Source organism: Acipenser ruthenus, chromosome 22 (assembly GCF_902713425.1).
Source record: "Acipenser ruthenus chromosome 22, fAciRut3.2 maternal haplotype, whole genome shotgun sequence".
Classification (NCBI taxonomy): domain Eukaryota; kingdom Metazoa; phylum Chordata; class Actinopteri; order Acipenseriformes; family Acipenseridae; genus Acipenser; species Acipenser ruthenus.
In genome coordinates, this window is record NC_081210.1 from 23,945,701 (window position 1) to 23,958,794 (window position 13,094).

Below are 13,094 nucleotides of genomic sequence, written 5' to 3' on the forward strand. Positions count from 1 at the left end.
TCTTCAAGTACCTGTTTAAAAAAAAAATAACTAGAGTGAATAGCTGCAGTGTAGTTAATGTACCTAGATTTTTGAAGTGAAGCCAATATACTTTGAGAATACACATTCGCTAAAGGTAGTTTCCGTTGCAGACACACAAGCTGCATTGCAGCTCTGTAGGTCTGTGACTCTGTGAGCTTTGCAGACTTGCTGCAGCTACTTCCTAGAGCAGCAGCAGGGTTTCAATGTCATGTGCAAGCTCCACTGTAGCAAAACCAACATGATATCCTTTTGTTATACAGGCAGCACTTGGAGAGTTTATACTTTCAACATGGGATTATAAAGCAACAGCCTTCCTGAATATGTACAAGCTGTTTTTAAAATCCTTCGGTGCACTGCACTTTCAGGTTACAGCTCATGTTTGACTGGGATGATTGTGTGTGCGCGTGTGTGAGTGTGTGTGTGTGTGTGTGTGAGTGCTAGTGTGTGTGTGTGAGTGTGTGTGTGTGTGTGTGTGTGTGTGTGTGTGTGTGCGTGTGTGAGTGTGTGTGTGTGTGTGTGTGTGTGTGTTCGTAAATATCCCAGCGAGGCTGGTCTGACTATCTCAGACTGTTAATATTAATGGTCTTCCCTCCCAAGCTCGTCGCTAATCGAATGAGCCCTACCTGCTGTAATATTGCTGCTGTTCTTGCTAATTTCTCTTGTTGTCATGTTGTGGCTCCACTTCAATGAAAACGTGAATTACTCTCCTCTTAGTCGGGATAAGTGTGATTTTATTTGTAATTAATTAGCACATTTGCTTATGCAAATGTAGGCAATTAAGTCTTATTATCTTAATAATTGCGTACTAAACAGAATACTCCCCTAATCCGGTTAGAATGCAATATTTATCTACCAGGAAATTATGTATGGCTAATTAAGCTCATTAGTCTAAATTGCTAATTAACTGTCTCTAATTACACTGGGAATATTTAGTTCTGGAATTTGGTGGCGCTTTCTTTTGCTCTTTGTTTGTTCTTCCTCCCCCATTTAGACGGGTGGTTTCAGTCTGATTGACGTCTCTAATGAGTGGCACACAGCTATCAAAGTGAGGCGTTCACTAACAGGAATGCAGACAGCGAAGGGTAGCTTTTATTGAACTCCTTAATCTGTATTTGAAGCATGGCAGTTCAGGGGTGTTATAGTGTGGGTGGGGGTACACCTTACAAATTAGGAGTCGATGGCACACGTTTGCATAGGGACACAATGATTGATGAAATTATTGTACATTCATTTCCATTAAAGTGATACCAAAAATCTATTTGCAACTCCAATGCTGTAACAGACAGAAATAGACAAAAAAAAAACCATTCACCTCTACGTTCCACATCAGGTATGCATTGAAATGAAAAGGGGAGCTGATATTTCTCTGATATTACAGTATAATTCATTGTGAATTGGCTGCCATCTATTTACAGTACTGTATACCCATACACAATTCAAGCCATGTTCACATTCCTCTGATATTCTATCCAAAGTCATGTGAATTCATGGCCATCATTTTGATCCCAAAGAATGGGTGCATTTGGGGCTTCCTATACACAAAGCTGGCTCCCCGGTCCCTGTAACCCACCCCAGGGCTAATGTGATCAGTGGTGTCCCGCCCCTTAGAGCTCTCCGGATGGACAGGGAGAGCTGCTCATCCCCTTCCATCTCTGCACTCATCCATTAGCCCTGACAGGCTCCATCATAGACAGGCCATTCCCCTCAGGGAATACACATCCTTCTGGCAGGGTGTTTAGGGTTAATCCTCAGGGCCATTAACAGAACACGATTTCAAACCGAGCCTCCCAAAGATATCTCTGTACAAGATGGGTATAAACGCCACTTTGTACAAAACATTGACTGCAGAGTAAAAACAGGACATGTAGGAGGTACATTATTCTACCATTAGGAATCATAAGGGGCACTGTAGAAATAACTAAATATTACTGCTTATCTCAACACCTCAGATCTGTATTAAGGTATAGGAAAGATAATTCCACTCAGAACTGCATACTGCTCTAACAGTATAGGAGACTCAAAACATTAGACCAGTAAACTCATCCAATACACTATGTCTTATATTTTTATTTTTTTTAGTAGATGACACTAAACTATTTAGTTAACCTGTAAGTTGCTTAGTGCTGAAATGGTGAATATGGCTTTTTTATTTTTTTAAAGATATAGGAACTAAACGAATGTGTAATAGATTTGTTGTATAACCTGTTGTGTCAATGGTCATCTATGGTTTAAACTGCAATAAAAAGAGTTTGATTTACTTTTGCATTTATTTCAAATGTAAATTTAATTTACACCTACAGCGCTCGATTCCAGTGGATGGCAATGCAACAAGATACTGTAAATATGAACGTTTGAAATAAATAAATAAATACAAATGAATGCAAGATCCTCAAAGAGCAGGGCATTGGCTGGTAAATGTATAGTAAAATAATATGATGCTTTAGGATTTTCATTTTTGTTCATTTAAACAGTGCAACTGCAGTCCAGACAGCTGTATACAACACAATCTAGCTTGTCCAAGCTGCCCTAGATTCACTTTCAAAAGACATGCACAGTGCTGTATACTCAAACATACACATGAAACATGTGTGTTACAATAATCTGAAAAGGAAACATAGCACCAGCGTGGTAATGTATACAGCTCTGAGTCCTGTGCAGGACTGACTGGTTTGGAGTGAGGCAGGGCAGGGGAGCTAGCTGTCTGGAGTGAGGCGGTGCAGGAGAGCTAGCTGTCTGGAGTGAGGCGGGGCAGGAGAGCTAGCTGTCTGGAGTGAGGCGGGGCAGGAGAGCTAGCTGTCTGGAGTGAGACGGGGCAGGAGAGCTAGCTGTCTGGAGTGAGGCGGGGCAGGAGAGCTAGCTGTCTGGAGTGAGGCGGGGCAGGAGAGCTAGCTGTCTGGAGTGAGGCAGGGCAGGAGAGCTAGCTGTCTGGAGTGAGGCGGGACAGGAGAGCTAGCTGTCTGGAGTGAGGCGGGGCAGGAGAGCTAGCTGTCTGGAGTGAGACGGGGCAGGAGAGCTAGCTGTCTGGAGTGAGGCGTTGCAGGAGAGCTAGCTGCCTGGAGTGAGGCGGGGCAGGAGAGCTAGCTGTCTGGAGTGAGGCGGGGCAGGAGAGCTAGCTGTCTGGAGTGAGGCGGGGCAGGAGAGCTAGCTGTCTGGAGTTTATTTATTTATTTATTTATTTATTTATTTATTTATTTATTTATTTTACGGTTCACAGGTTTAAAAAATAATTTTAAATTTAGAATTTAAAAAAAGCTTGATTTTTATTTACCAGTGATTCTATCAAGCAGTTTTCGGTGTGTATAATTTTTTTAAAATAAATACCTGTATTTGTTTCTACTGAAAGGATTGTGGTCATTATTTAAGAAAGCATTCTTAATCTATAGGGAACATGAATGAAGGGCAGGTTAATGACTTCATTGTTTGAGATTAATCTTACAAATTCCATTTGTGGGGGTAGAAATCCTGTTGTATCCCCTTTAAACCAGAAAGCCTTTTTTGATACCACATTAATATCATAGGACTACCATTATCTGAATAGCTTGTACTGTCTATGATAGTTCTATTGCACACTATTCCATTCACAATCAAACAGAATTGCTGATGTATATATTTTAATGTTATTTAATGTCTGAATACTTCCTTGGAACACCAGTGCACAGAATGAGGATGAATTAAAAACTCCCAGTCCAGCCAAAGACCGTAGCTTAAGTCGTCAGAAGGCAGAGACATCAGGGTATTGCTAGCGTCTTTCATTTATCCTTGATATTCAGCAACAAAGCCCTAAGAGATTCCTCTTTACAGAAGATATACACAATAAACAAAACTCTGCATGCCCTGCTGTGGAGCGCGATCTCCCGCTGGAGCACATCAATCTCTCCTGCACCGTCACCTCACAACACAGCCATCCATCACGCCGCACTTTCTGTCTGAGCGAGCAGGAAAATAAAAACTAAAAATGACAGCCATCCCTCTCCATCAGGAGCACAAGTCAACACAAACTTTCATTGTGCTGCTGGTAATTACTGCGCCCCTCGGACCCATTTACTTTACATGGGCTTTCATACATGAGGCAGGGTCTCAGGATACTATTGAATGCACTAATGTGACCGTTTTTTTTTTTTTATAAAGTTTATATAGATTTATAAATCTAGATTTGCAATTTGACATTATTTAGATTTTCCCACAGTTTAGGTTGAAGTATATTTGAACTGAGTCTCGCATTATAAAACCTGCCCCAATTGCGATCAAAAAGCCATCAATAATACTAAATAGAGGTTTGAGGAAACTCTATTTCTGGAATGCACAGTATTCAATTATAGTTACACACGATAGACACATGCTGCACCCTTTGAAGAAATGACATTACACGTACATCAGTGCATTTACGGCATAGCATGACTATACACAGTATGCAAAATACCAGGGTTTTATTCATCTCTTCACCTGGGCAAGTTTTATTTAAAATGTAAAGAGTGGATCTTACCCGACTTTAATCTGTACAGAAATCTGACAATAATCGACCACAAAGATATGCTTTGGTGCCAATCAACATATCAAGAACAACAACAATTGTAATCCCCCATATAATTATAACCTATAAATCCAGTAGATTTCAGTGATGCCTTCCTCAACAGTTATAATTGTATTGCAACAGGAAAAATGCAGGTTGCTTTCACAACAGTGAAACTCAACATAGACTAAGGGGGGGGGGGGGGGGGGTTCATGCTCTGCATTAATTCAAGGCTGCATTGCCTTGATTTGTTGTTACCTTCCCCATATTGGATTATCAAGCAGGATCATTTTGTAGTTTAAAATCCTAGTTCATTGTCTTTTGTTGCTACCTTTTTTGTGTGAAACTGCTTTCACGAAAGGATATGCTAACAACATGGTAATACAATAAGTGAATTTATAAAAGTGAAATTTGCAGAGTCTTCTACATTGCTTTTCATCACTTGAGATTTTACCAGTACATCGGTCGGTCCTCCATATGAAATGTTTATTAGCATTATTATAGTACAGTAATGGTATTGGTTTGCAGTTGTGCCATCCACAATTTCATACACTTGTTTCAAACAGCCAAAAACAGACCTCTTATGATTACACGCTCAATTTTCGGTATGGTTTGGGTTTAAGGCTTTGGCTTGCTGCATGCTTATGTCTCTGTGTCTTAACAGAGTAACCATTAAACTGCTTGTTATTGAGTCAACAAAAAGCTGTCTTGAACTTTATTTTGTCACTGTGGGATATATATATATTATGTCAATTTGTTTCGTGCTGTTTCTGTCGACAGGACGTCCCTGTAAAGGAGGCACTGGCTTATAGAAATATTTGAAATAAATGAGTAAAATGAAGAGACTATGAGCCGGGCGGCTCCAGGGAGACCGAGCTTTAATTAGAATCCTTTCACCTCACAGCCGGCGTCACTCACTTACACCAAATCACATTAAGCATTAGCTTTTTTTCATCATTTTTAATAACAAATGAGTTATTATCTGCTCTGTCTGGTAGCTCTTTGGAGTGTGTTTTCTTTTCCTTTGCACTGTACAAGTTTGCGTTTTTATTGAGATTCACAGCACAGGAGCTATTCCACAACCAGCATGGTTGAACTCACAGCCCATCGTTATCAACACGCAGCGACACTCCACCAACACACACAAACCCCAGTGTCTCCTTCTATCTCTTTTCTTTTATTAAAAAAGTTTGCTACACAGTCGGTCCAGAATTAATCATCAATAAACGGCAATATTCATTTTAAACTTCTCTTTATTTTTCCATTTTTCCATGTTTTGTTTTTATTTCACTTGGTAAAATGTTCTTTTTATTGCCTGGTTTAAATGCCCGGGGGAGAGATACTGCATGCACAGCCTACAAATATTATAATTCCTATCGTATACAGCTATGGGCAAACATTGTGCATTACCTAGAATTTTAGGATTGAGACATAATAAAAAATAATAATAAAAAAACTACAGGAACATAACTTAGATCTTTTATTTAACATCATGTAATCAAAGAAACTTAAAAATGATATTGTAAAAGTCTACCTGAAGCCAGAATAGTATAATATTTCATGTTAGATTTCGAAATGTCACATTTTTCAATTTTTGCCGTTTTTTCGTTAAGTATATGGAAAACTACAAACCGGTATGTAATTCAATATGTTAATGTATCATTATTCAGCAGGTTTCATTCGACTTTATAAAGCAAAATGAGTTAATTCTATTGGGTGATGCAAAACTTTTGGCCAGAGCTGTACTTACTTTTATTGTGTATGTGTATGGTACACAGAATAGGAAACTACAAATGACATCCCAGGTAATATCCTATTATGATTACTAGAGGATTTGTGCATTTATTAGGAGTCATACACAAAAATAATACACAGTAATACAGCATAAAGGCCCACTGATCCTTTAAACTGGTCTCATTCTACATGGTAACGTATATTCATGAGTGTGCTGAAAGGATAGTGAAGGTCATGTATTATAGAGGTGTAGCGTTATCTCTTATACCGCACATGCAGAATTTGGGACACAAATACTGTACACCATGGCTCATAATTTCCAGGCATTTTCCAGATAATGCTTTTCTGTTCAGGTTTTGAGAACTACAGTGACTCCGATCCTATATTCTTCTCTGTCTCTTCCTTTTATCGTTTTATCTTTCCTTTCCCTTCTTCTCTCACACTCCACCTCCCCTTCTCCTCCTACTCTTCCACACTCTCTTTCTTTCTCTCCTCCTGGGTATATCCAGCTTCTTTCCATCTTGTTGTCCTCGGGATATCATCGCTGTGATTTATTAGAGACCCACTAATATTTAAAGCTCTTATCCCCTCCGTTCCTGCAGTAATAATTTAGCACAAAGCCCCTTCAGGCTAAAACAGGATGTAATAAGGGAACTGTTAACCCTGTCAGTTCCACTGCCTTGTAAATCTACATTTCAAAACCAGTTTAAAGTTAACACTACAATATCACTTTACTAGCTGCTACAGCAGTGCTTCCCAGTTCCTTAGCTTTCACCACAAGGGCACACTGCCTCCCTGCCCCTCAGCTCTCACCACTAAGCCATACTTCCTTCAAGTCCCTGTTCTAACCACTAATCTCACCGACCCTCAGCTCTAACCACTAAGACACAATTCCTCCCAGTCCCTGAGCTGTATAAACTGAGGTCCACTGCCTCTTAGTCTTTCAGCTCTAACCACTAATCTCATAGACCCTCAACTCTAACCACTAAGACACAATTCCTCCCAGTCCCTGAGCTGTAAACATTGAGCCACACTGCCTCCCTGTCCCTTATCTCTCACCACTACCTCACTGCCACCCAGTCCTCGCCACTAAACCCCACTGCATGTGTGTGTGTGCTGTGGAGAAGCCTTGCAGCCTTTGCATATAGCTGTGTGGCATAGAAGACCCGGGGGAAGATTGACTGTGAGAAAATCATTCTAAGAAATATATAATTTCTGAAAAGTTTGGAGCACAATTAATTTAGTAAGGCACTGCAGAACATTGTTGTAACTCTGTAGACTGGTCTCCCCTACGTGAAGCTTGTTGAGCAGAGAATGCCTCACAGTCCTGTAACCCGAGACGCCTTCAAATCTTATTACTTTCCCCAAAATTAAAACCAGAGTTTTAATCCTGAAGACGAGCAACAATGATTTCTCTCGCTTTATTGCTTCTGAAATCCCAAGACGACCACCAAATAAAGAGAGGGAGAGAGAAAAAAAGAAAGAACTAACAAATAGAAATAAAAAGAAGGAAAACAAACAGAGAATAGCCCGGGAGGAAGGCAGCGTTTTGTGATCCGTGCGAAACGCGGTTTGCACCAATCTGAGTTTCTGTCAAAGTCTGAAATTTAGTGCCAATTCCTTCTGAGGGATATTTCCTTGAAGGAATGAGCACCTTGTGAGCCGTTTGTTACCGGATTCTACCTCTTGATTTATTAATCACTACAGACTGAGTCTGTTTTACTATCACTGTGGACAAAGAGAAAAACCACCTCTTCTTCTACTGATACACTGTACAGCAAATACCAACCAGCCAGGAGAGCAGACGTGTTGGTAGAGGACTGGGAGCCAGAAGGGCAGGTCTACTGGTTAACGCTGGCGACTGAGAGCCAGGTGATTAGGTTAGCAGGTCGGAGGGATCTTCCCCGAATATAAAGCCTATGAATTTGGCTTGTCCTTCTGTCCTTGTCCCCCTGTCTCTGTCCTGAACGATGTGGGACGGCCTGCCCCTGCTCCTTGCTGCTTGGTGACATGATTTATCTCCCTCTCTGTCACTAACCCGATAAAGGGAATGAGCTGTTTGATTGCTGGAGGTGCCGTGGGCTGCAGGAGTCCTGGGGCTGGCAGGGGAAGAGGGAGGGAGAGGGTGGCATCTAGTGGTGAGCTGATTGTCTAGGAGGCAAGGGTTACATGTTCCACAATGGAAACTCACTATATATGTGGATATACAGCATGAAGTTCCAAATATGCAGTGTATTGCACACAATTTGAAAATACGTAGACATTGGACTGTCTACATTGGAAACCTAAATTCAATTCAAACATATCTGAATGGTACTTTCCATTCAGTTTTTCATAACTTCTAGCATCCTTTCATAAAAGCCGAACTGTTGGAGTGTGAATTGCTTTAAAGTCCCTCTTCTGGACGTCAAAATATTTAAATTTCCGGTAGCAGTTTTTGACCATTGCTGATCGCATGCAACTTTGTGTCAAAAATGGTCACATACTGCAGTCAGTATCCTGTCCATCGCGATAATCTATAAGACTTGGAAAAATGGTATTGAGTGAGAAGAAAACTTCAACGTTTAGCCTCAATGTTTTAAGATTGTGGTGATCCGGACTATGGAGTTTATTTAACTGATCTGATAATCACCACTGAAAATCAAACATTGAACAGTGCATGATGTGAGTGCAGCTTTAATGTAAAAATATGGAACCAAGATGGGTCCTGTCTTAATTATATCATTAAGTGTTTATGTCCGCCATTGTTTTGATCAATTTAGTCACCCTTCCCCAATATTTATAGTTTAAAACTCAATTCACTTTATGCTCAATGACAGATATTTATTACCGAGTGTCTGTGTAAAAATAGTTATTATTATTGTTATAGTTATTAATCTCTCTCTTTTTATAATGCCTTTATATTGCTTTCCGATGTCTTGCACAGTCGCCAACCTCATGAGCCTCTATTTCTGTGCTCCCTACTAATCCAGGTGACGGAAATAAATGAATTGAATGAATAAATAACTACTGTAGACTGACCGTCAGTAAACAGTGAAGACAATATATTCAAAACACTGAGACTAGAATGTAAATGAAAGGCAATATATACGTATGCACACACACAAACACACACACACAGTGATCTAAATGTGATAAATAAAGGAAGGGCCCTGTGATATGACCTGAATGAGTGACAACAAGAACAGAGCCCTCTTCAATATGAATTAGAGTGCAGTCATCCTGCCTGCAATAAAGCACGCTGTGTGAGAGCCATCAATCTGGTCTGGCAGTGGATTATTGCACAGAGCTGATCTCTGAGCCCGCCCCCTGCTGGGAGTCACAGGGCCGCCCCACTGGCAAGGCTGACCGAGCCGGTGATAGATTCAATCAAAAAATACAGCAGTGCTCTCTGACCTGCCTACTGCCCTGTTCTATGGCACTGACACAGGCGGACACCCCCCACCCCCCAGACACTCTATTGGAAGAATATACGGAATGTGTGCTAACATTCTAGAAGCCCTTCATTTGAAAGACATATATACTGTATATCACGCTCATGGAAATTTTAATAGAATGTGACCATATTACAGGAAAACGAGGCAGCACTGTATTCTTTTTATCATATCCCTCCCAAATGAGAGCAAGCTGCTTGTATCAAATTTGATGAACAGAGTTGTTTTTGTTTTAAAAAATGTGCTATTTTTTGGATTATAAGTGCACACAGGTTCTAAATTGATGTCAGATGTAAATATTGATGTTGTTTAAATGTTAACCAACACTTCAAAGAGCTTGTCATCTATTAAAAGTAATGAAAAGTGCTTTCTTCAGTTTGTCTTGAAACAGGTGAAGCTCTGCTCACTTGGTTAGACCAGGTTTTTGTCGCACATTAGCAGTTCATGGAGAATAAGCTCACTCTGGCTCATCTGCCCGATAAACTTTGATATATAAGATAATGAAGGAGTCTGTCCCTGGGTACTTGGCTGAGTTATTGACTGGTACAAGAATATATAATCTAAGGGCATCTCAAATGAAATTATATTGCCCAAGGATAAAGAAAACGTTTTGGCAAAAAGCTGTTCACTATTACAGTGAATTATCTGGGGAACAAGCTCCAAGAAAACTTAACATTTCAGTTTTAAATAAAAAAAAGAGGTTAAGAAAAATGTAGAAACACATGCCATAACACTGTCAATATGGTGCGAAGGTATTTCTATTGTCCTGGAGGGACACTTGACTATTCCATTGTAGGCTAATCAGTTGCAATTCGGCCTCTCAGAAAATAAAACGACAGCCGACTTCACAGATTAATGTGTCCCATTGTGTTGTCCTGTCCAAATCTCATACTGTGTGTTGGTGTGTGAGTTATTGCTTCTGACTGATAAAATGGCTGGCTTGGGTGAACAAAAAAAAAAAAAAATGAAAACAGAATGGGGGAAAAAAGTAATTCATTCTCTGTGCTTTTAAAAGATTGAGTGCATATGGAAACATGCAGTTTGTTCCTCATCATCCTAGTGTCACTTTATTCAATGCTGATGGACATGATGCTGGCGCTCTGTCCTGAACAAGTAGACCAGTCACCCTCTGCACACCACTGGATTTTACTTGGCAAACTGGTAGATTATTTAACAGATAAACAGTCATACCACAAAATAGACAGAAAGGGAAATTAGAAAAGTTCAGTCATTGTTCTGTTAAGAGGCACCTCCCCACACGCACAGACACACACTCACACATCGCCCTATGCAAGATGAATTATTTACAAGATGTGTTGGGAGTGGGGGGTTGCAGAGCTTCTAATCTGCCACAATAACTCAAAACAAAGCAACAACTTGCTGACACTTTAAAAAAAAAAAATCATTTTCCGGTAAAAGGTTGAAGTCCTTAAGCAGCTCCTTTGGATAGTACCTCCCAGGGCCATCCTTCATCTTTAAATGGCAGATCAATTCCGGCTGAGGACTTAAAAGGCTGTTTACTTTATTTTCCATCAGCGTGTGTCCGTTCCCCCCCCCCACACCCCCACCCCTGCCTGCCCGTGAGGAAGCCTTCCCATCAGCCCCTGTGCGGGCGAGGGTCACCCAGCCTGACAGCTCTTCAGCCTCAAAGTGCTTTCACATAAAACATTCATTAAATATTCATTTATCTTGCTTTATCTCGGCATAAACTTGCAGCGATTACAGACATGTAAACAAGAACCACAGTGCGCTATTTTTAATAAATACAACTATACACCCTGGGCGCGCCAGTCTGCCCAACACTCACAAACTTAGTGTCGCCGCCACTATTTTGCTTTTTGTTTGTAGAGTCCATTTAAACCCTTGTGAGGAATAAATATACACAAGACATATTGTCACCCCCTCTGTGGGGGTATGGGATGTGAGAGCCTGGGGTGGGCAAGTCAAAGGAGATCCTAACTGGGACAGTTGGTACTGATGCTGAACCATGGGACTTTAGGGGTGCAATAGTATTGGTGGCACGATATGGGATTGTAAATGTGTACCCAGTCCCATGGATTGTCTCTTTGGGGAACCTGATAGGTGCACCAAGTGGGATGGGAGCAGGGGTGCAAATTTGGCACTATGGCATTAGATTCTAGCACCGGGTACCTCATAAAACACCAGCATCCTTAAATTCTGGCACATGTTTAATTTTTTTAATGATTCCTTGGCAACCATAGATGATGATAGCTTCTCATTGTGTCTGGACTACTCACATGACCACCCACACTTATCCACAAAACATAGCAAGGGGGAGAGGGGCTTGAATAGTTTAGCACCAATTTTCAAAACAATTTGTACCCCTGGATGGGGCTAGACAGCCAAGTAACAGAAAGAAGGAGATAGTGGAAGCCAGGATGGCAATGAGCAGCTGGAGGGCACACCAAACTGAAGTACCCTCTACTAGTTCTATAGAGTGTGATCCTGATTTGAAACCTGTGCCCACCTGACAGTTGTGCTGCCTATTGGCACGAGAAAATTGCGACCCTAACATATAGAAGGTCATAGTTATAAAATATAAATGTGGGGTCAAACATATCACTGGGATCTTTGGGAGATTTACTAAAGCTTGTTTGCACCCCCACCCCCACCCCAAGCCCCACCCAAGCCCCACCCAAGCCCCACCCACTAACACCCCTAGTAAACAAACACAATTAAACCTATCAGATCTTTCTAAGAAACCCAGTTATTACCAGATTATGCCATTTTAAGCAAACTTGCCAAATGAATAAAACAGTTATACAGTGTCTAGTTATTGCTATAAAGGATTGCTGGGCATATTTACTGTTTTTTTGTTATTTTATTTTTGTTGTTCTTTATTCTCTTCAATGCCCTGAATTGGGCTCAGAGTGCTGATGCAATGTTTAGACATTGAAAAAAGCATTCCACTCAGTGTAGCAGCTTGAAAGAGAGGCATTGCTTCGTTGTGTGTGAATTCCGGGGCTGGCAATTAAAAAGTAATATTTTCTGCGGCCGATGTTGGGGTTCCCTTGTGTGCTCTCAGCAGCCGGCACTGTCGGAGATGGAAATTCAATTCAGGGAGGATTTGCCATCGTTAGGGCTGGGGAGGTGGGATATTAAAAATCTATTTAAGAAACAAACAAAAAACACAACATGGCCCAAAATCATGCGTCTTAGGTAATTAAACAAACTGCAATACAAGTATAAAATAATCACCAACACATTTAACTCGTTATGCTGAAATCCAGCAGAGATTCAGCAAGGGGATTTATAACAAGTGCTGAAAAGGTAAAGGGGATATTTTAAAGCAAGCACAAAGGCACGTTTTCTGAAAAGGAATACCATTATCGTATAAAACTAACAAAACATGAGTTGCAGGCAGTTTATTTATT